At 47.3% G+C, this 25,024-nt stretch overlaps 1 protein-coding gene across 8 annotated transcripts in view; it reads right to left on the bottom strand.

The window, feature by feature from the left end:
• The window catches only part of c2h18orf54 (chromosome 2 C18orf54 homolog), a 74,374-nt gene extending 51,945 nt beyond the window's left edge, over positions 1–22,429 (bottom strand). For 4 of the 8 annotated variants that reach the window (XR_011587897.1, XM_070862068.1, XM_070862110.1 and 1 more), the window contains exon 1: positions 3,899–4,039. The gene's annotated coding sequence lies outside the window, so the exon portion shown is untranslated. Of the gene's footprint in view, positions 1–3,340; positions 3,366–3,694; positions 3,722–3,898; positions 4,040–19,719; positions 19,963–21,798 lie in introns of those variants that run through there. The other 4 variants (XM_070862075.1, XM_070862085.1, XM_070862081.1 and 1 more) reach the window with 4 other exon arrangements.
• Positions 22,430–25,024: the final 2,595 nt, after the last annotated feature.

Genomic DNA, 25,024 nt, shown 5'->3' with positions numbered 1-25,024 from the left:
ACAGCAACTGCCCCTTTAATCTCATGGGCTTCAATTTTGCTAACAAGTTTACGATATGGTACAATAGGCAAAATACAGCAGACGCTGGAAATTATATGGTACTTTATCAAACGCCTTTGAAAATCCACATACAGGATATCAACCACACTACCCTCATCAACCCTCTCCACTATTTCAACAACAAACTCAATCAAACACGATTTGCCTTTAACAAATCCATGCTGACTTTCGTTTATTAACCCATATTTTTCCAAGTGCCAATTAATTTTGGCCCAGATGAATGCTTCCCCAGCACCGACGTTAGGCTGACTAGCCTGTAGCGGCAGGGTTTATCCCTCGCCAATGTTCCCGCTAGTTGGAGGTCCCCCGCAGGCCATCAACGGCTTCTACAGGGAAGAAATCGCGCATGTGAAAAAATTTGAATGGGTCGCGCACCCAGTTAAAGGGACCGCGCACTTAAAAAAAAACAATTAGAGGGAACATTGTCCCTCTTCCCCTCCCTCCTTTTAAAAAAAAACACACGGGTGCAACATTTGCAATCCTCCAGTCCTCTGGCACCACTCCCATATCCAAGGAGGATTGGAAAATTGTGGCTGGAGCCTCCATAATTTCCACCTTTACTTCCCACAGCAACCTATGATGCACCTCTTTATTTTTATCCTATCCAATTTCACTACTACCTTCTCCTTTACTGCAACATTGGCAGCATTTCTTCTTTAGTGAAGACAGATGTAAAGTACTCATTTAGTAACTCAGCTATGCCCTCTGCCTCCACAAGGTCTCCTTTTTGGTCCCTAATCAGCCACACCCTTCCTTTGACCACCCTTTTACTAGTTATGTGTTTATCAAAGACTTTGGGGTTCCCTTTTGTTACCTGCTGATCTATTATACATCTCTTTGCCCCTTAATTACATCATTAGTGCTCCCCTGTACTTTTGGTATTCAGCCTGGTTCTCTACTGAATTATGAGCCTGACCCTTTTCTGTTTGATTTTAATCTTTTCATCTTTAGTCATCAGGGAGCTCTAGCTTTGAATGCCCTTATTTCCCCCTCGTGAGAATATGTCTAGCCTGTACCCAAACTATCTCCTCTTTGAAGGCCTCCCATTGCTCATTTACTGTTTTACCTTCCAATCTTTAATTCCAATCCACCTGGGCCACATCACGTTCCAACTCACTGTAATTAGCCGTCCTCCAGTTGAGTATTTTCACATGATTTCCCCTTGTCCTTTTCCATGACTTCTCTAAACCTAATATTGTAATCACTATTTCCCAAATGCACTCACACTGCAACATTCTCCACTTCATTCCCCAGAATCAGATCCAGCACTGCATCCTTCCTCATTGAGCTGGAAACATACTGATCAAGAAAGTTCTCTTGTACACATTTCAGGAATTCCTCCACTTTGCCCTTTAAACTGTTATTTTTCCCAGTCTATATTCGGATAATTGAAATCCCCCATTATCACTAGTCTAAAATTGTTGCATCATTCTGCAATTTGCCTGTAAATTTGCTCCTCTATCTCCTTCCCACTATTTCGTGGCCTATCATATACACGCAGCAGTATGAGAGCTCCTCTATAGTTCCTTAATTTTAATCAAGTATATTGGGTCTTTGAACCCTCAAGTGCATCATCCCTTTCTAGTTATGTAACAGTATCTTTAATCAATACTGCCACCCCCTCTTTCCCCCCCACCCCATCATTGCAATACATTGTAGCCAGGATTAAGTGTCCATTCCTTCCCTTGATTAGTCTCCATTAGTGCCACATCATAATTCCACATAGTTACTTGTGCCTGCAGCTCATCAACCTTATTTACCACACTCTGGCATTTATGCACATGCACTCCCAACCCATCTTAGTCTGCTCCCCACCGACTGTCTGATCCCTCCTATTTCTGAATTATTCATTATTTTAATTCTGTTTGTCTCTCAATCCTCTGTGCACCTTGTATTTCCTCTCCAATGCTTCATCCTAGTGCCCAGATGGAGCACGCGGTGTCCACCGGTACGCTCGCGGCCTTCCGCGAGAGGTGGGCACCGGAGGGACTGGAGTGCATCATCACGCCCGGCAACCAAATTTTAATTTGATTTTACGTTTTAAAGTTAATTTGTTTTAATTGCCGGTGCTTTTAGTGTCCCCTTCCCTTTTATAGGGGGCACTGGGGAAAAATTGTGATTTTAGTGCCCAAAAAAAACAAAAAAAAAACAAAAAAGGGGGGGAAAAAAAGGGCCTTGTAAATGTCTGGAGTGTCACCCAGGTCGGGTGGCACCGTTTAATGTCTTTATGTTTTGCAGATAAACTCAAAAGAGTTTCATCCTAGTGCCCATCCTTCTGTCGAATTAGGTTAAATGCTCCCCCACAGCACTAGTTAACCTCTCTGCGAGGGCATTGGTCCCAGCCCTGTTGAGGTGCAACCTACCCATCTTGTACAGGTCGTTCCTGCTCCAGAACTGGTCCCAATGGCCTAGGAATCTCCCTCCTGCACCAGTTCTCCAGCCACACATTAACCTGTCTTATCGGCCTTTTCCTATTCTCATTAGCACACGACACTGGGAGTAATTCAGCGATTACTACCTTTGAGGTCTTGCTTCTTAACTTCCTCCCTAGCTCCTGAAATGCTGTCTGTAGGACCCTTTTCTTACTTATGTCATTCCAACATGGTCCATAACTTCTGGTTGTTCCCCTATCCCCCATAACCTGATCAGCTACGTCCGTGGATGTGCTCGACACTGCACTCCAGCAAGGTGTCGTTACCCTTACTGAAAGCCAGTATGAGTGTGCCACACTCCCGGAGGATTCCTGCAATGCCTGGCTTGCCCTAACCTGCCCAATGGCCCCACTCCTGAACTCTTGTAGCTTTGGGGTGACCATCTCTTGGAACATGCGCTCCAAGAAATTCTCAGCTTCTCTTTTGGCCTGCAGTGACTCCAATCGTTCCTCAAGCTCAGAAACTCTGAGGAACTGGAAGCACATTCTGCACTCCTGGTTATCCAGAAAGTGACCTGGAGTTCCCACATGGCACAGGAATTGCAGGCAACGGGTCTAAGCCATCCCACCATTTTCCTTACGTCTATCTACTTATGCTACAATAACAGAGATAGATAGATATATATATTTACTTTAGTATCCCTTTATTCCTATATGATTTAATTATTTATGCATACCAGATTTTTAGTAAATGCATTTGGATCCCTTTAATGTTGGTATCTTCTTAGCTAATTTTAATTTTAGTCCCTTACATCTAATTACTTACATATTTACTTATTACTGTTGCCCCTTAGTTTAAATTACTTAGCACTGTCTTCCTCCTGCCCCCACCTAAATTCCCACTCTCACCTAAATCACATCATCGCTGTTTAGAAAGCCACTGTGTTTAGCAGATTCACCAAGCTCTGTGCTTAAAGCTCTGTTTAAGGAAGATCTTAAAAGGAGAGAGAGAGGTGGAGGGGTTTCGGGAGTAAAGTCTTGACCTTAAAGCCGAAACGGCTGAGTGCACGGCCGCCAGTGGTGGGGCAAAGCGGGTGGGGGATGTACAAACGGCCAGAGTTGGAGGAATGCAAGAAGCAATACTTGCGGTTCTTTGCCTTACTAAATCATTTGCTCAAAATAGTAAAAACAAACATTAACACAAAAAAGCTCCAATGCCTAAATAACAATGAGCATGTAGCTAAAAGGAGTTTTAATGCTCACATATAACACTATGTAATAAGTGTAACAGAAACTGGCAAAAGATGGATGGAAAAGTAATGACCTAATTCGTTAGACGGGCATATCCAATCAAATGATCAGGATCAGACCCGTGGTGATTTGAATGTAAAAGGGACGCGCTTTACTGAAGAGTTCTGAAACAGAGTAAAAAGTTACACACAATTCTCGGCCAAACCGGCACAGTACCTGTCAACACAGCCTGCCTGGGAGCAGGGAAACAGGTAGTCTCAAAAACATCCAGCTACTTGTATTTGTTTTTGCTTTATTCGGAGAGTGTTCCGGCTCAGTCTCTCTCCCCCAGGCCCTCGGTCTCTGCTCCGAACAAACTTCCGCCTCCCACAACTGTTACAGTTGGATCGCACTGCGCTTGCGCCCTTCTCTCACAATGGCAACAAACCACTCAGAGCGGTGGCCGACTGTCTACAGCCAGTCCCTCTGAGTGGGTCAGTCTTCAACAGCACTGCTGTCACCCTCTGAGTGGGGGATTTCTCATTCTCAAATGCCTCCATGACCATGAGCAAATCTGCTGGCTGTGCCATTTCCACCCCGGTGGTGGGCAGTGGTAGCCGACTGAGAGCATCTGCGCAGTTCTCTGTGCCTGGTCTGTGGCACATTACATAGTTGTATGCCGACAGCATGAGCGCCCATCTTTGGATGCGGGCAGAGACATTGGTGTTAATCCCTTTCCTCTCCGAGAATAGCAATATGAGCAGCATGTGGTCAGTTTCAATCTCGAACTTGAGCCCAAATAAGTACTGGTGCATTTTTTTCACCCCGTAAACGCACACCAGAGCCTCTTTTTCAACCATGCTGTAGGCCCTTTCGGCCTTGGACAAACTCCTGCATGCATACGCAACTGGTTGCAAAATTCCCGATTCATTAGCCTGTTGTAACACACACCCGACCCTGTATGACGACGCATAGCAAGCTAACACTAATCGTTTACATGGGTTATACAGGACAAGCAGTTTGTTAGAACACAAGAGGTTTCTGGATTTCTTAAAGGCAGCCTCTTGTGAATTCCCCCACACCCAGTCGTCTCCCTTGCGCAGTAGCGCATGTAGGGGTTCTAGCAGGGTGCATAACACAGGTAGGAAATTACCGAAGTAGTTAAGGAGTCCCAGGAACGACTGCAGCTCCGTCACATTCTGTGGTCGCGCCACATTCTTGATGCCCTCCGTCTTGGCGTCGGTGGGTCTGATGCCATCTGCTGCAATTCTCCTTCCTAAGAATTTGAGGTCCTGTGCCAGGAAAACACACTTCGAGCATTTCAACCTGAGCCCCACGCGATCCAACCGACTAAGAACCTCCTCCAGGTTCTTCAAGTGCTCCATGGTGTCCCGACCTGTAACCGATATATCGTCCTGGAAGACCACTGTGCAAGGAACCGACTTTAGCAGGCTCTCCATGTTCCGCTGGAAGATCGCTGCGGTCGACCGAATCCCAAACGGGCACCGGTTGTAGATAAACAGACCTTTGTGCGTGTTGATGCAGCTGAGGCTTTTCAAAGATTCCTCCAGCTCCTGCGTCATGTAGGCGAGGTCAGGTCCAGTTTGGTGAACGTCTTCCCTCCAGCCAGAGTCACGAATAGGTCATCTGCCTTGGGTAGCGGGTACTGGTCCTGCAGCGAAAAACGGTTAATCATTACTTTATATTCTCCGCAAATTCTAAACGTACCTTCCTTGTTGAGTCCAGAACAATCGGACTGGCCCAGTCATTGAACTCCACCTGCGCGATGCTGCCCTCGCGTTGCAGTCTGTCTAGCTCAATTTCACGCATCATGTATGGTACCGCCTGAGCCTTGTGGATGGGTCGCGTACTGGGGACCAAATGGATCTGCACTTTCGCCCCCAAGAAGCTTCCAATGCCTGGCTCAAATAACGAACGAAATTTGCTTAGAACCTGGGTACATGGGGTGTCGTTGACGGACGAAAGCACTTGGTTGTCGTCCCAGTTCCAGCGGATTTTCCACGGCCAGCTTCTGCCAAACAACGCGGGGCCATCCCCTGGCACAATCCACAGCGGGAGTTGGTGTACTGCTCCATCATAGGAGATTTTGACTTCAGCACTGCCAATTACAGGGATTAGTTCCTTTGTGTAAGTCCTTAGTTTGGTGTGAATGGGGCTGAGCTTGGGCTGTGTGCCTTCTTTCCCCACAGCCTGTCGAAGACCGTTTTACTCATTATGGACTGACTTGCCCCCATGTCCAGCTCCATAGACACTGGAATACCATTCAGTTTAACTTTCAACATTATTGGTGGGCATTTCGTCGTGAACGTGTGTACCCCGTACATTTCTGCCTCCTCCGTACGAGTTTCCAATTCCATCTGATCCATGTGGATGGATCTTCCTCTGCAACGTGGTGGTTTGCAGAGTTTGCAGCTCGCCTGCACATTCGTTGGAGGTGTCCCATTGTTCTGCAACCATTGCACGCACAGTGCTTAAAGCGGCATTGATGGGGCCAATGATGACACCTGCAGCGCCAACAGGTATTAACTGCCTCGCATTAACAGATGATGCCGGATTCTGGGTCAATTGAGGTCGGGCCACAGCAGCCGGCGTGTACGTTCCGTCCTGTACATTTCTACTCAAAACCGACGTTAGTTTATGCACAGTACTGGCTGAAACTTGTTTGTTCTGCGAAATCTGCTTGGTGTTGTCGCTGGTGGACATAAATGCCTGGGCTATCGTTATGGCTTTACTCAGATTCGGAGTTTCTACAGTCTCATGTCCGATGACCAGTACAAAAAAGTATCTGAGCATTTGTTCTATGAATCCCTTAAACTCACAATGTCCTGCAAGGCGCCTTAGTTCGGCGATGTAACTTGCCACGTCCTGGCCCTCCGATCGTTGACATGTGTAGAACCGATATCTCGCCATCAAAACGCTTTCCTTGGGATTTAGGTGCTCCCGGACCAGCGTACACTTCTTCGGAGGATTTCTCTGTTGGTTTAGCTGGGTCCAGGAGATTCTTCATGAGGCCATAGGTTACATAGAAACATAGAAAATAGGTGCAGGAGTAGGCCATTTGGCCCTTCGAGCCTGCACTACCATTCTATAAGATCATGGCTGATCATTCCCTCAGTACCCCCTTCCTGCTTTCTCTCCATACCCCTTGCTCCCCTTAGCCGTAAGGGCTCTATCTAACTCCCTCTTGAATATATCCAATGAACTGGCATCAACAACTCTCTGCGACAGAGAATTCCACAGGTTAACAACTCTCTGAGTGAAGAAGTTTCTCCTCATCTCAGTTCTAAATGGCCTACCCCTTATACTAAGACTGTGCCCCTGGTTCCCAACATCGGGAACATTTTACCCGCATCTAACCTGTCCCGTCCCGTCAGAATTTTATATGTTTCTATGAGATCCCATCTCATCCTTCTAAACTCCAATTTATAAAGGCCCAGTTGATCCAGTCTCTCCTCATATGTCAGGCCTGCCATCCCGGAAATCAGTTTGGTGAATCTTCGCTGTACTCCCTCAATAGCAAGAATGTCCTTCCTCAATTAGGAGGTGAAGCCTCAGCAAGGCCCTGTACAAAAAGGGAAGGTGGCTCAACCGTGGCTATCAAGGGAAATCAGGGATAGCATTAAAGCCAAGGAAGTGGCATACAAATTGGCCAGAAATAACAGCGAACCCGGGGACTGGGAGAAATTTAGAACTCAGCAGAGGAGGACAAAGGGTTTGATGAGGGCAGGGAAAATGGAGTACGAGAAGAAGCTTGCAGGGAACATTAAGACGGATTGCAAAAGTTTCTATCGATATGTAAAGAGAAAAAGGTTAGTAAAGACAAACGTAGGTCCCCTGCAGTCAGAATCAGTGGAAGTCATAACGGGGAACAAAGAAATGGCGGACCAATTGAACAAGTACTTTGACTCGGTATTCACTGAGGAGGACACAAACAACCTTCCGGATATAAAAGGGGTCGGAGGGTCTAGTAAGGAGGAGGAACTGAGGGAAATCCTTATTAGTCGGGAAATTATGATGGGGAAATTGATGGGATTGAAGGCCGATAAATCCCCAGGGCCTGATGGACTGCATCCCAGAGTACTTAAGGAGGTGGCCTTGGAAATAGTGGATGCATTGACAGTCATTTTCCAACATTCCATTGACTCTGGATCAGTTCCTATGGAGTGGAGGGTAGCCAATGTAACCCCACTTTTTAAAAAAGGAGGGAGAGAGAAAACAGGGAATTATAGACCGGTCAGCCTGACATCGGTAGTGGGTAAAATGATGGAATCAATTATTAAGGATGTCATAGCAGTGCATTTGGAAAGAGGTGATATGATAGGTCCAAGTCAGCATGGATTTGTGAAAGGGAAATCATGCTTGACAAATCTTCTGGAATTTTTTGAGGATGTTTCCAGTAGAGTGGACAAGGGAGAACCAGTTGATGTGGTATATTTGGACTTTCAGAAGGCTTTCGACAAGGTCCCACACAAGAGATTAATGTGCAAAGTTAAAGCACATGAGATTGGGGGTAGTGTGCTGACATGGATTGAGAACTGGTTGTCAGACAGGAAGCAAAGAGTAGGAGTAAATGGGGACTTTTCAGAATGGCAGGCAGTGACTAGTGGGGTACCGCAAGGTTCTGTGCTGGAACCCCAGCTGTTTACACGACATTAATGATTTAGATGAGGGGATTAAATGTAGTATCTCCAAATTTGCGGATGACACTAAGTTGGGTGGCAGTGTGAGCTGCGAGGAGGATGCTATGAGGCTGCAGAGTGACTTGGATAGGTTATGTGAGTGGGCAAATGCATGGCAGATGAAGTATAATGTGGATAAATGTGAGGTTATCCACTTTGGTGGTAAAAACAGAGAGACAGACTATTATCTGAATGGTGACAGATTAGGAAAAGGGGAGGTGCAAAGAGACCTGGGTGTCATGGTACATCAGTCATTGAAGGTTGGCATGCAGGTACAGCAGGCGGTTAAGAAAGCAAATGGCATGTTGGCCTTCATAGCGAGGGAATTTTTGTACAGGGGCAGGGAGGTGTTGCTACAATTGTACAGGGCCTTGATGAGGCCACACCTGGAGTATTGTGTACAGTTTTGGTCTCCTAACCTGAGGAAGGACATTCTTGCTATTGAGGGAGTGCAGCGAAGGTTCACCAGACTGATTCCCGGGATGGCGGGACTGACCTATCAAGAAAGACTGGATCAACTGGGCTTGTATTCACTGGAGTTCAGAAGAATGAGAGGGGACCTCATAGAAACGTTTAAAATTCTGACGGGGTTCGACAGGTTAGATGCAGGAAGAATGTTCCCAATGTTGGGGAAGTCCAGAACCAGGGGACACAGTCTAAGGATAAGGGGAAGCCATTTAGGACCGAGATGAGGAGGAATTTCTTCACCCAGAGAGTGGTGAACCTGTGGAATTCTCTACCACAGAAAGTTGTTGAGGCCAATTCACTAAATATATTCAAAAAGGAGTGAGATGAAGTCCTTACTACTAGGGGAATCAAGGGGTATGTTGAGAAAGCAGGAATGGGGAACTGAAGTTGCATGTTCAGCCATGAACTCATTGAATGGCGGTGCAGGCTAGAAGGGCCGAATGGCCTGCTCCTGCATCTATTTTCTATGTTTCTATGTTTCTAACTGCAGTAAGACCTCCCTGCTACTATACTCAAATCCACCAGCTATGAAGGCCAACATACCATTTGCCTTCTTCACCGCCTGCTGTACCAATATGCCAACTTTCAATAACTGATGAACCATGACACCCAGGTCTCGTTGCACCTCCCCTTTTCCTAATTTGCCACCATTCAGATAATATTCTGTCTTTGCGTTTTTGCCCCCAAAGTGGATAACCTCAGAATTATCCACATTATATTGCATCTGCCATGCATTTGCCCACTCACCTAACCTGTCCAAGTCACCCTGCAGCCTCCTAGCATCCCCCTCACAGCTCACACCACCACCCAATTTAGTGGCATCTGCAAACTTGAAGATATTACACTCAATTCCTTCATCTAAATCATTGAAGTATATTGTAAAGAGCTGGGATCCCAGCACTGAGTCTTGCGGCACTCCACTAGTCACTGCCTGCCATTCTGAAAAGGACCCGTTTATCCTGACTCTCTGCTTCCTGTCAGCCAACCAGATCTCTATCCTTGTCAGTATATTATCCCCAATACCATGTGCTTTGATTTTGCACACCAATCTCTTGTGTGGGACCTAGTCAAAAGCCTTTTGAAAGTCCAAATACACAACATCCACTGGTTCTCCCTTGTCCACTCTACTCGTTACATCGTCAAAAAATTCCAGAAAATTTATCAAGCATGATTTCCCCTTCATAAATCCATGCTGACTTGGACTGATCCCATCAATGCTTTCCAACTGCGCTACTATTTCATCCTTAATAATTGATTCCAACATTTTCCCCACTACTGATGTCAGGCTAACCGGTCTATAATTACCCACTTTCTCTCTCCCTCCCTTTTTAAAAAGTGGTGTTACATTAACTACCCTCCAGTCCATAGGAACTGATCCAGAGTCGATAGACTATTGGAAAATGATCACCAATGCATCCACTATTTCTAAGACTACTTCCTTAATACTCTGGGATGCAGACTATCAGGACCCGAGGATTTATCGGCCTTCAATCCCATCAATTTCCCTAACACAATTTCCCGCCTAATAAGGATATCCTTCAGTTCCTCCTTCTCACTAGACCCTCGGTCCCCTAGTACCACCGGAAGGTTATTTGTGTCTTCCTTCGTGAAGACAGAACCAAAGTATTTGTTCAATAGGTCTGCCATTTCTTTGTTCCCCATTATCAATTCACTTGAATTCGACTGCAAGGGACCTACGTTTGTCTTCGCTAATCTTTTTCTCTTCACATATCTATAGAAGCTTTTGAAGTCAGTTTTTACGTTCCCGGCAAGCTTCTTCTCGTACTCTATTTTCCCCCTCTTATTTAAACCCTTTGTCCTCCTTTGCCGAATTCTAAATTTCTCCCAGTCCTCTGGTTTGTAGCTTTTTCTGGCCAATTTATATGCCTCTTCCTTAGATTTAACACTATCCTTAATTTCCCTTGTTAGCCACGATTGAGCCACCTTCACCGTTTTATTTTTACTCCAGACAGGGATGTACAATTGCTGAAGTTCATTCATGTGATCTTTAAATGTTTGCCATTGCTTATCCGCCGTCAACCCTTTAAATATCACTCGTCAGTCTATTCTAGCCAATTCACGCCTCAAACCTTCGAAGTTACCTTTCCTTAAGTTCAGGACCCTAGTTTCTGAATTAACTGTGTCACTCTCCATCCTAATAAAGAATTCTACCATGTTATGGTCACTCTTCCCCAAGGGGCCTCGCACAACAAGATTGCTAATTAGTCCCTTCTCATTACACAATACCCAGTCTCGGAAGGCCAGCTCCCTGGTTGGTTCCTCGACATATTGGTCTAGAAAACCATCCCTAATACACTCCAGGAAATCCTCCTCCACCGCATTACTACCAATTTGGTTAGCCCAATCAATATGTAGATTAAAGTCACCCATGATAACTGCTGTACCTTTATTGCACGCATCCCTAATTTCTTGTTTGATGCTGCCCCCAACCTTACTACTACTGTTTGGTGGTCTGTACACAACTTCCACTAGCGTTTTCTGCCCCTTGGTATTCCGTAGCTCCACCCATAACGATTCTACATCATCCAAGCTAATGTCCTTTTTTACGATTGCATTAATTTCCTCTTTAACCAGCAATGCCACCCCACCTCCTTTTCCTTTCTGTCTATCCTTCCCAAATGTTGAATACCCCTGGCTGTTGAGTTCCCAGCCTTGGTCACCCTGGAGCCATGTCTCCGTGATGCCAATTACATCATACCCATTAACTGCTATCTGCGCAGTTAATTCGTCCATCTTATTCCGAATACTCCTCGCATTGAGCCACAGAGCCTTCAGGCTTGTCTTTCTAACACACGTTGCCCCTTGAGAATTTTGGTGTAATGTGGCCCTTTTTGCTTTTTGCCTTAGGTTTCTCTGCCCTCCACTTTTAGTTTTCTTCTTTCTATCTTTTGCTTCTGCCCTCATTCTACTTCCCTCTATCTTCCTGCATAGGTTCCCATCCCCCTGCCATATAAGTTTAACTCCTCCCCAACAGCACTAGCAAACACTCCCCCTAGGACATTGGTTCCGGTGCTGCCCAGGTGCAGACCGTTCGGTTTGTACTGGTCCCACCTCTCCCAGAACCGGTTCCAATGTCCCAGGAATTTGAATCCCTCCATGCTGCACCACTCCTCAAGCCAGAGCTATCCTGCGATTCCTACTCTGACTAGCACGAGGCACTGGTAGCAATCCTGAGATTACTACTTTTGAGGTCCTATTTTTTAATTTAGCTCCTAGCTCCCTAAATTCGTCTTGTAGGACCTCATCCCATTTATTACCTATATCGTTGGTACCTATATGCACCACGACAACTGGCTGTTCACCCTCCCTTTTCAGAATGCCCTGCACCCTCTCCAAGACATCCTTGACCCTTGCACCAGGGAGGCAATATACCATCCTGGAGTCTTGGTTGCGGCCGCAGAAACGTCTATCTATTCCCCTTACAATTGAATCCCCTATCACTATAGTTCTCCCACTCTTTTTGCTGCCCTCCTGTGCAGCAGAGCCACCCACGGTGCCATGAACTTGGCTGCTGCTGCCCTCCCCTGATGAGTCATCCACCCCCAACAGTACCCAAAGCGGTGTATCTGTTTTTCAGGGGGATGACTGCAGGGGACCCCTGCACTGCCTTCCTTGCACCGCTCTTCCTGTTGGTCATCCATTCCCTATCTGGCTGTGTACCCTTTACTTGCAGTAAGACCAACTCACTAAACGTGCTATTCACGTCATTCTCAACATCGTGGATGCTCCAGAGTGAATCCACCCGCAGCTCCAGTGCCGCAATGCGGTCCGTCAGGAGCTGCAGGCGGATGCACTTCCCGCACACCTGACTTTCCACATAGTACAGGAGGAGCATAACACGTGTCCGAGCTCTCCTGCGATGACTTAACCCTTAGATAAACTTAATTTGGCAACAACAATGCTAAATGTTACTTACTGATATAGAAAAGAAAAAGAAAAACTACTTACCAATCACTTACCTCCTTGGCTGTGACGTCACCTTTCGATTTCTTTCTACTTCTTTTTGCCTCCCTGCTGCAGCTGCATCGGCTGGCCTCTCCGACGACGCTGCTCCGCCTCTCGAACTCCCACTGCCTCCCCGACTCGACGCTGGCCTCTTGTAGGCCTCTCCAACGACGCTGCTCTGCCTCCGCTGCCCCACAGACAGTTAGGAGGATCGCCTTCATTTGGTTGCATTCTCGGCCCCTTCCAGCTCGTTGGCCACGAAGTATTGGTCGAGTCTCTCCACGAAGACCTCCCAATCATCCCCCTCTGAGAACTTCCCCAGGATGCCGACTGTTCTTTGCATTTTTGCGCGGTTGTTCATTACCTCGTCACCAATTGTTACACTCATAATAAATGGTCAGACCGAGTACTGTGTATAATGAGCAAGTGTGACTTTAGCTCCTTTATTATAGTTCCAGAGTGCAGGTATCTCATGGATGGCCTGCTTATATACTGTGCTCCCAAGGGATGCTGGGATTCCTTGGGACTCCAACAGGTAGGCCCTCTGGTGGACAGGTGTGATGTAGGTTATAAGAGGTTAAATACATAGCAACTACAGTTCAAAATGTATTTCATTGACTGCAAAGCACTTTGGGCCATCCAGTAGTCATGATTGGTGCTATATAAATGTAAATCTTTAATATTTCCTGCCATGCAGGTCCCTTGCAGTCAGAATCAGGTGACTTTATAATGGGGAACAAAGAAATGGCAGACCAATTGAACAAATACTTTGGTTCTGTCTTCACTAAGGAAATACTAGGGGACCGAGGGTCTAGCGAAAAGGAGCAACTGAAGGAAATTCTTATTAGTCAGGAAATTGTGTAAGGGAAATTGATGGGATTGAAGGCCAATAAATCCCCAGGGCCTGATAGTCTGCATTCCAGAGTACTTAAGGAAATGGCCCTAGAAACAGTGGATGCATTGGTGATCATTTTCCAACATTCTATAGACTCTGGATCAGTTCCTACGGATTGGAGGGTAGCTAATGTAACCCCTCTTTTTAAAAAAGGAGGGAGAGAGTAAACGGGTAATTATAGACCGGTTAGCCTGACATCGGTAGTGGGGAAAATGTTGGAATCAATTATTAAAGATGTAATAGCAGCGCATTTGGAAAGCAGTGACAGGATCGGTCCAAGTCGGCATGGATTTATGAAAGGGAAATCATGCTTGACAAATCTTCTAGAATTTTTTGAGGCTGTAACTAGTAGAGTGGACAAGGGAGAACCAGTGGATGTGGTGTTTTTGGACTTTTAAAAGGCTTTTTGACAAGGTCCCACACATGAGATTAGTGTGTAAAATTAAAGCACATGGTATTGGGAGTAATGTATTGACATGGATAAAGAACTGGTTGGCAGACAGGAAGCAAAGAGTAGGAATAAACCAGTCCTTTTCAGAATGGCAGGCAGTGACTAGTGAGGTACTGCAAGGTTCAGTGCTGGGACCCTAGTTATTTACAGTATACATTAATGATTTAGACGAAGGAATTGAATGTAATATCTCCAAGTTTGTAGATGACACTAAACTGGGTGGCGGTGTGAGCTGTGAGGAGGATGCTAAGAGCCTGCAGAGTGACTTGGACAGGTTAGGTGAGTGGGCAAATGCATGGCAGATGCAGTATAATGTAGATAAATGTGAGGTTATCCACTTTGGTGGCAAAAACAGGCAGGCAGATTATTATCTGAATGGTGACAGATTAGTAAAAGGGGAGGTGTAACGATACTTGGGTGTCATGGTACATCAGTCATTGAAGGTAGGCATGCAGGTACAGCAGGGAGTGAAGAAGGCAAATGGCATGTTGGCCTTCATAGTGAGGGGATTTGAGTATAGGAGCAGGGAGGTGTTGCTACAGTTGTACAGGGCCTTGGTGAGACCACACCTTGAGTATTGTGTGCAGTTTTGGTCTCCTAATCTGAGGAAGGACATTCTTGCTATTGAGGGAGTGCAGCGAAGGTTCACCAGACTGATTCCCGGGATGGTGGGACTGACCTATGAAGAAAGACTGGGTCGACTAGGCTTATAGTCACTGGAATTTAGAAGAATGAGAGGGGATCTCATAGAAACAAATAAAATTCTGACGGGATAGAAACATAGAAAATAGGTGCAGGAGCAGGCCATTCAGCCCTTCTAGCCTGCACCGCCATTCAATGAGTTCATGGCTGAACATGAAACTTCAGTACCCACTTCCTGCTTTCTCGCCATAACCCTTGATCCCCCGAGTAGTAAGGACTTCATCTAACTCCCTTTTGAATATATTTAGTGAATTGGCCTCAACTACTTTCTGTGGTAGAGAATTCCACAGGTTCACCACTCTCTGGGTGAAGAAGTTTCTCCTCATCTCGGTCCTAAATGGCTTACCCCTTATCCTCAGACTGTGACCCCTGGTTCTGGACTTCCCCAGATTGGACAGGTTAGATGCAGGAAGAATGTTCCCAATTTTGGGGAAGTCCAGAACCAGGGGTCACAGTCTAAGTATAAGGGGTATGCCATTTAGGACCGAGGTGAGGAGAAACTTCTTCACTCAGAGAATTGTGAACCTGTGGAATTCTCTACCACAGAAAGTCGTTGAGGCCATTTCGTTAGATATATTCAAGAGGGAGTTAGATGTGGCCCTTACTGCTAAAGGGATCAAGGGGTATGGAGAGAAAGCAGGAATGGGGTACTGAAGTTGCATGATCAGCCATGATCATATTGAATGGTGATGCAGCTAGAAGGACCAAATGGCCTACTCCTGCACCTATTTTCTGTTTCTAATCCTAGGGATGAAAAACAGTTTTTTTAGAATACGAAGTATGAATTCTAATGCATTAATAAACAAATGAGACAGAATTCTACTTAACTAAAATTATTAGTATTAATCTGTTTTCTGAAAAAGAGGCAGGATGCAGTTTCTTGGGTGCTGATTCCTAGCAGTGAGAATTGTGCATTAGCATCAGGAATGCTGCAACTCAGGAAATTTGTTTAATGAAAACTGTAACTGTATTTCGTGGTTCCATCTCAAACTCCACTTTTACTCAGACATTCCAGCTAAAAATAATTAAACTGAAGATAGATCTATCTCAAAGGCTTAAAAAAACTTGAGAGGGCAGAGAAATGTCATAAACCTAGATAGGAAGCCATTTCATCCATTTTCACATTTCCATCTGATCATCATCATCATAGGCAGTCCCTCGAACGAGGATGACTTGCTTCCACGAGTTCACAGGTGTTTCAATGAAGGACCCGATGTTCCAGTCTTGAACTCTAATTGAGGGGGTGGAAGATGCCTGTACGTGAATTTTTTTAACGTATTGTGATCGTTGCACACGGGCTTGACAGAGCTAGGCCTTTTTCCAGTGGCTAGGGTTAACCAGGACGACTGGAGACCTGCTCTGCTGCACGGATCTAACGTGCCCACATATCGCAGTGTGGGCTGGCCTGTGCTGCCCCTGGGCCCTCGGCTCTTCTGGGCCCTGTACCCTCATTTGCCACACCTCCGCCACAATCTCTCGCCGTTCCTCCACCACAAACATTCGCCTCACCTACGCCACGATCTCTCGACGCTCCTCTGCCAAACATTCGCCTCGCCTCCGCCGCGATCTCACACCGCTCCTCCACTACGATCTCTCGCCGCTCCTCCACCACGATCTCTTGCTGCACGTACGCCACAAACTCTTGCCGCTCATCCGCCCCGAGCTTCCCACTCCTCTGTACCTTGGCCCCGCCGATGTTCCTGCCCACACTCCAAAATGGCGACCCAGTTGCCCATCTCAAAATTGTCGCACACATGGAGCAGCTCGCGCTGGAGGTTGAAGTGGTACGCCGCTCAAGCTCTTTTATAGCCCGACCTGCGTGGTATGTATGTAACTATATAATACTTGCCACCAGAGGGCGCGACTGCTGGAGTTCTAATGGTCACCCTGCATACACGTTCAGGGCCAGTATAAAAGGTTGGCTGCCATGTTGTTTAGGCACTCTGGAGTTGTAATAAAGAAGACTAAGGTCACATTAAGTTTAGCTCACAGTACTCAGCCTCGTGGAGTTCTTCTATACACAACACTGCGGAGGTGTTCTCTCGCAGGTCGGGGGGGCCACGATCTGATACTGGATAGATGGTTCCATGTGTCTTGAGCACACTCCAGTTGTATGTAGCCATTCTTCATGTAAATCTGGTTCATGAATATTGACAGATTATTCAACTGAAGGGGACATCACCTGGAACTTGGAACCTTCCTGGCCTGGATGGTTCAATGCTTTTACACAGTGAGCTAGTGAATGCTTTTAAACTATTGTTTTAAAATGCAGCACTTTGGGTCAGACTTTGGGTTTGATTTGTTTGTTCAATTCAGTTAATATTTCTTGCTTCAAAGGGCATGGGTGATTGTGGAGTCACTCTTTGCCTTATAAGTTATCTAAAATGCCTCCTTCTCATTACCTGGCCCTGCAGTGACAGAAATCAAGCCTACTCCAAGTTAGTAATGTTTATCTAAAAAGACATCGGAGAAAAGAAACTGAATTCAACCGTGGACAATCCTACACAACCGTACATCATCTTTACTCAAGAAAAAATAGTAAGAAACTGGAAGAAAATCATTTGGATCATGAAACCTGTTCCTGCTAATTGAACTTTGCATGTACAAAGTGCACTGTCATGGGCATTACTTCAAACTAATCTCCTGAGGAAGGAGGATAACTACAGGTAAAATTTGCAAGCCTTGTGAAAAGTTTCCGTCTCCCAAAGGCAATTAACTGAAATGCCAAGATACTATTCCAACATTAGAATCTACATTATTTAATCCTAGCTAGATGAATTCCACAGATGACATTTCCAGGGCCTCAGCAGTATGGGGACTATACCATTCAATCGACTGTTTGATCTGTCATTACCTATTCTATTCTTATCTCATTTCATTTCATCCAGCTCCATTTTAGTAGTTATTAAAACATAGCATTAACTGCTTTTGATAAGAGTACTGTGTGCAAACGTGAGCAAGAGGGAAGTTTTCTAATCTCTCATCACACTTGCGGTTTTTGATTTTGAGTTCATCTTTACTTCTGCTGTTACAGTTTGAAGACATTTGACATTAAGTCATTCTCATTGATGGCATGCATATATAAAAGAACACAAACTCTGGACTTGTTTAATCTGTTGTCTGATTGAGTGCCTCCTGCTAGAATCATAGAGTGATGGATTGGGTTACAGCACAGAAGGCCATTCGGCCCGTCGAGCCCATGCCAACTCGCTGCTGGAGCACTTCAGCTAGTCCCACTCCCCTACCCTTTCCCCGTAGCCCTACAAATTATTTTCCTTCAGGTACTGATGCAATTCCCTTTTGAAAGCCACGATTGAGTTTGCCTCCACCACCCTTCCAGGCAGTGCATTCCAGATCCTAACTACTCGCTGCGTAAAAAAGTTTTTTCTCATGTCGCCTTTGGTTCTTCTGCCAATCACTTTAAATCTGTGCCCTCTAGTTCTCGACCCTTCCACCAATAGGAACAGTTTCAATCTACTTTGTCCAGACCCTTCATGATTTTGAACACCTCTAGCAAATCTCTCAATCTTCTCTGCTCTAAGGAGAGCAACCCCAGCTTCTCCAGTCTATCCACGTAACTGACGTCCCTCATCTCAGGAACCATTCTTGTAAATCTTTTCTGCACCCTCTCTAAGGCCTTCACATCCTTCCTAATGTGCAGTGCCCAGAATTGGACACAATACTCCAGTTGAGGTTTTATACAGGTTCATCATAACTTCCTTGCTTTTGTACACTCTGCCTCTATTTATGAAGCCCAGGATCCCATATGCTTTTGTAGCCACTTTCTCAACCTGCACTACCACCTGCAATGATTTATGCACATATACCCAAAGGTCTCTTTGTTCATGCACCCCCTTTAGAATTGTATCCTTTAGTTTATATTGCCTCTCCTCATTCTTCCTACCAAAATGTATCACTTCGCACTTTTCTGCCTTAAATTTAATCTGCCATGTGTCCGCCCATTTCACCAGCCTGTCTATATCCTCTTGAAGTCTATCACTATACTTCCAAGTTTTGTGTCATCTGCCAATTTTGAAATTGTGCCCTATACACCCAAGTCTAAGGGCTAGATTTTCCATGTTTTTTGCATGCTTAATGCCCACTTAACAGCCATTTTACTGCTGAAATGACATATAATGCCCATATATCGCCCAATTAGCCACAAAATGGAAACTGACGTGCATTTTTCGGAAACTTATCGGTGAGCACTACTTTCCCCATGTGCGTAACGGTGGGAAAAAAATAATACCGCCCGCCCACTTTTTTTAGGAATCATCAGAATGGGCGAAATCAACACCCATAATATCGGCAAGCGTTATTTTCCACACGGAATTAACGCCGAGATTCAATAATACCGCCCGCCCATTTGTTTTTGTCATAAAAAGCACATTTGGCTAAACGAACGCCCAGGAGATCGCCCACCGTCACTTTCACCATCTCGCACACATATCGCCCACAATATCGCTCGCCCAAAAAACCGCCCAGAAAAAGTGGAACTGTTCTGAACTAAAGCTAGCTGTGTGGCTGCCATTTTTAAAAGGCTGCTTCAACTTTAGGGGAGTTTGCATTGACTCTGGAGTTCTTCTCAGGTGAAGTGACCATCTCAACAGACATATTTTCAGACTCTGGATTATTGGGGGTTTACTCTGGCTGTATTTTAGTAAGGAAATTATTGCTTCTGATCAATCACTACTATACTTTCATTGCAATGGGGCCAGCCATTTCTCAGCTTGCATCGATTAATACGTAGATGCTGCAGAGTGCAGATGGCTCAATGTGTAATGCACATCATCATGTCCCAAATTTAAGATGTACAAGAATGAGGAGGAGGGCCAGACCATACACACCCCGCATGCACAAGGAAAAGATGTCTTACCTTGACGTGTCCGACCACACCTGCCTTCAGAGACTGCGCTTCCACAAGGTGGTGATCAAAGATATATGTGAGTTCATCAGGCCACATATGCAGCCTGCCATCAGTACATCAGTGTCGATCGAGGTCAAGGTCACTATGGCACTATTTTTCTACATGTCCGGTTCCTTTCGGGCCTCTGCGGTCGAGATTTGTCCTCTGTCTCACCATGCAACCCATCGCTGCATTAGACAGGTCACGGAGGCCCTGTATGTGCGAAGGATGGACTTTATCAGCTTCCCCATGACCACGGAGGCTCAGACTGACAGGGTTGGTGCATTCTACCACATTGCTAAGTTCCCCAGGGTGCAGGGAGCTATACAGTGCACTCACATCACCATGCGGCCACCTTCTTAGGGCCCGGAGCATTTTCGTAACAGAAAAGGATTTCACTCCCTGACGGGCCAACCAGTTATCAACCAGAACCAGATCACCATGGCAGTGAATGCCAAATGTCTGGGCACCTTCGATGAGGTTCACATCCTGCTTGAGAGCACTGTCTCTGACATGTTTAAGAGTCAGCCACAAGGACAATGCTGGATGCTTGCTAATAACCGATAAGGCTTAGCCACCTGGCTGATGACCCCCCCCCTGCATGACACCCACACCGAGGCCAAGAAGCGATACAACCAGAGCCACAGAGACGCAAGCAATGTGGTCCACAAAACAATAACTGTGCTTAAGCAGCGCTTCAGATGTCTGGACCACTCAGGAGGGGAACTACAATACAACCCTGAGCAAGTAGGTAAATTCGTGGTCTTGTGCTCCATGGTGCACAACCTGGCTATCAGAAGGGGCCAAGAATTGCCAGAAGGCACTGATGCTCCACCTCAGGAGAGAGAGGAAGAGGACGATGAGGGGCTGTACGCTGACCTAGGGCCAGACAATCAGGCTTGCTATGCAATCATGCCCACGAACCCCTCCAGACCGCAGGAAAGTGCCTGTGGTGGCTCTTTCGTGAGGAGCTGATTGTTATGTAATGATGTGTGTATCGTCCCAGTACCTTAAATGTAATGTAAGTACTATGCCACACCACAGAGGGCGCTGCAGTGGGAAACCCTGGTAGTACCTGTAACAAGGGCTATATAAGGCTGACCACCACACCTGTGGAGCACTCTGGAGCTGAACAATAAAGGACGAAGGTCACAGCAGTTAGACTTACACCAGACCGTGTGGAGTCAGTGATTTGTGTGCTACATACATCACATTGGCAACGAGGAAGCGGACGAACTCCACGCAACCATGGCTACTCTGGGCTCGCTAAAGGATTTTACCGTGGGCAATGATTGGGAGGCCTTTACAGAAAGGCTCGAGTACTACTTCACAGCAAATGACCTGATGGAGGACACAAACGCAATGAGAGAGAAGCGTAAGGCGATATTGCTTTCCAGTTGTGGAGATGAGGTTTACTGTCTCGTCAGGGATTTGCTGGCACCTGGGAGCACCAGGGACAAGTCATACGAGGAGCTGACTGAACTCAGTGACCAGTTGAAACCGAAGGAGAGCATCCTCACGGCCAGATATAAATTTTACCATCACTGCAGACCCGAGGGCCAGGATATCACCAAATATGCTGCGGACCTCAGGAGACTCGCGGCGCCATGTGATTTTGGCGCATACCTTGACGAGGCTTTGCGGGACGTTTTCGTCTTGGGGATTGGCCACGAGGGCCTCCTTCACAAGCTGCTGGCCACGGAACCCACAGTTACCCTGACAAAGGCCATCACCATCAGCCGGGCATATATGACTTCGACTTGCAGCACCAAGCAAATAATCCACACAGTCTCGAACCCGGCAGGCACTGTCCACAGGATAGCGCCCACCACGGACAAAACTGCAGAATGTGGCTCTGCCCGGGACAGAGAGCATGGTCCTCGGGATCCTGGAGCTCAGAGTCCGCCGAGGGAGGCCAATCAAGCAGCACCATGCTGGCGCTGTGGAGGAAGCCATGGGGCTCACCAGTGCAGGTTTGCAGAATACACGTGCAATACCTGCCACGTTAAAGGTCATCTTCAGCGTATGTGTAAAAGAAATCGGACTCACCGTGTGGCTGAGGAGATGGGGGATGATCCACTGTTCAGCGAGGAGCAGGGAGCAGGTAGAAGAAGATGAGGTGCTTGGACTGTACACGTGTACTGACGATTCGCCCCCAGTGATAAGTGAAGTAAAAATCAACAGAGTCCCAGTGAGTATGGAAGTGGACACGGGCTCGGATCCGTCGCTGATGAGTCGGAGAACTTTTCATAAACTGTGGATTAACCCAGCTGCACGACCCAAGCTGGTCCCGGTCATGGTGAAGCTGCGTACTTACACCAGGGAACTAATACCTGTTCTCGGCAGAGCGATGGTGCAGGTATCCCACGGGGACGAGACGCACGCTTTACCTTTGTGGGTCGTTGCAGGCGATGGGCCGACACCCCTCGGCCGAAGGTGGATGGGGACGGTCCGTGGGAGCTGGGAAGACTTCATCACTCCACAGGCTGCTGTTCCCCGGGGTGCTGCCGTGCCCCGGGTCCCCAGAGAGCAGCGCCGACCGAGCTGGAGCTGCAGCCTCAATCCACCCACAGGCAAGTCCCAGGCCCGGACCTCACACAGAGGCCCTGCAGCCTTAATCCCCACAGGCAAGTCCCAGGCCCGGACCTCACACAGCGACCCTGCAGCCCCAGCCCCCACAGGCAAGTCCCAGGCCCGGACCTCACACAGAGACCCTGCAGCCCCAGCCCCCACAGGCAAGCAGCCCTGCACAGAGGGGCCTAGTGGGGGTGGGGGGGGGGGGGGTGAGCCGGCGGGGCACTGCGGGCGGGGTGCTGAGGGATCCAGGGGTGGCGGTTTGGAAGGGCCCCGCAGGGAAGAAGCCATTGGGCGGGCCCCGCCGAGGAGCTGGTAGCGTCGGTCGGCGGCCATGGCAGCCGCAGGGGAGGCCGCTACGGAGGCCGCGGGGGGACGCGGCAAGTGCGGCCGCTGGAGAGGCCACGACGGCCGCAGGAGAGGCGGCAAGTCAGGTGGCAGCGGAGGGGAGCAGAGGCTGCGGCGGCGGAGGGCATCCGGAGCGGCGGAGAAGAAGATGGCGGCGGCATCGTGTCGGAGCTGCAGAGCATTAAAGATGGCGGCGCCCAAGGAGAAGCCTCGTGGAATCCTCCTGCATCAAAGATGGCGCCTTAAAAAGGAAATGCACCCGGGAGTCTTAAAAGGGCCTTACAAAGAGGTGGTCCCCACAAAGGACTTCTGTTTGGCAGAGCGAGTCTAAAATGAGCTATGTTAATGTGAGATAGTGAATTTATAATAAGAATTACTTTTTTTTATGCTGAATGGCCACTGTATTTGTGTAAAATAATGGATGAAGTACAATTAATGATAACGGCTAACAAGGAAATCAAGGTTCCGCTACCAGTCAATAACCAGTTAATGTACCAGATAATATGTACCATACTAACGCACTGTCTATGCCCACCTGCCTTCCGTTGGACAAGTGTGATGTTATGTAATGATGTGTGTATCGTTGTCCTGCGTCCAGGTGGGGGGGCGGGGAAGGTGATGTTATGTAATGATGTGTATATCGTCCCAGTACCTTAAATGTAATGTAAGTACTATGCCACACCACAGAGGGCACTGCGGTGGGAAACCCTGGTAATACATGTAACAAGGGCTATATAAGGCTGACCACCACACCTGGGAGGCACTCTGGAGCTGAACAATAAAGGATGAAGGTCACAGCAGTTAGACTTACACCAGACCGTGTCAGTGATTTGTGTGCTACATACACCACACTGATATCTGAACTATTTGCCTGTGAGTGACAACGCTGACACACTGCTGTGTGTGTGCAGCTCAGACATCAATGGCGCCCATCACCTTGGTGTGAATTAAAGTTTACGTTGATTGAAGTTAAGTTTTATTTAACCCTTTCATGTTGAGGAATCACCAGTGTGTAACATTTCAGCTATCGGAGACAATGCGCAACAAGGTTATGTTCAATAAAAAAAGATTTATACCAACATTGGGCTGAAGTCATAAGAATCACAGGCAAAAACACCCGAACCCCGCCCACACCCCACTTTTTCCACCATTGACATCAATCAAATGTTCAACATGTCCAGCAACACAGAATACAAACGCAAAGCTGGAGGGCGGTCCCCTCCCCCCATACATCACAACAAATTGCATACACTCAAATGGAGTTATAACACAGCCATCACCTGCGGACATGCACCTCACTTTCCTTCCCCCCCCCACCCCTTCTACTCCCCAACTCTACCCCTTCCCCTCCTCGCTCCACAGCGCCTGGCCAAGGAGCTTCTCAGGCGGTGTCTCATTGGAGGGGTTGAAGGCAGAGGCAGTAGTTGTATGGGAGCGGGGGGTGCCGAGGGGGCAACATTCTCTGATGCAGAAGCAGGATCTTGGTCCTTGCTCTCATCTGTCGTTCGCAGTGGTGGTGTGAAACCTAGGGGAGGAGTGCCGCACTCTGGGTCCACTGAGAGGCCTGCGCCAGCAGTGTTCCTGGCTATCGCATCCAGGGCCTCTGCCATCCGCGGAATGTATTCAGTCATGGTGGTCAGCTGTCGGGATATGCCCCCCAATGCTTCAATGAGCTGGTCACCAATATCTACAGTCCTCCTGGACAACTGTACCATCTCTCTGTTCTCATGCGGCACTCGTGGACCAGACCTGCCGCGTCCACGAGGCCTCTGCGGGGTCGGCGCCGTCCTGGGGACAAATGGGGTGCCCTGTGGTGAGGTGCTTGGGGCCGGCAGCTCCAGGGTAGAGACGGGAATGACCGGAGGACCATTCGATGGCCTTGAGGTGGAATGGCTTCTGGAGTGTGGCGATGCAGGTTCCTCGAAGTCGGCGCTCTCAACAGTAGCGAACAGACCCAGCAGATTGACGGCCGAGAATTGGAGCTGCTCAGCACCAGATGTAGGATTGTCTGGAGAGTCGGGCCCGCTCCCCGACCTTCTGGCCTCTGTGGTCTTGCCTGGGGCCATGTTGCTGGCTGAGCTGCAAAACACAAATGAAATTATTAGAGGAGAAGGGGGTGCTAGGGTCACAAGGTGAGTCCAGCGCTACACACAGCGTATGTTCGACAAAAGCACCACCGCTCTCAAAATCATCGCAGATGTCACATTTCATGACCATCAACACGTTTGCATTGCAATGATTTTCATTAGGCCAGCATTATTTCTAGGACATTATTAGAAATCATCCATCATATATGATTGGTCCGATATGAGTGGATGTGGTATCTATTGACTTTACATTACACAATGGTGTA

Source organism: Pristiophorus japonicus, chromosome 2 (assembly GCF_044704955.1).
Source record: "Pristiophorus japonicus isolate sPriJap1 chromosome 2, sPriJap1.hap1, whole genome shotgun sequence".
Classification (NCBI taxonomy): domain Eukaryota; kingdom Metazoa; phylum Chordata; class Chondrichthyes; family Pristiophoridae; genus Pristiophorus; species Pristiophorus japonicus.
Note: the sequence above shows the minus strand (reverse complement) of the source record. Positions and strands in the feature narration are given on the sequence as shown.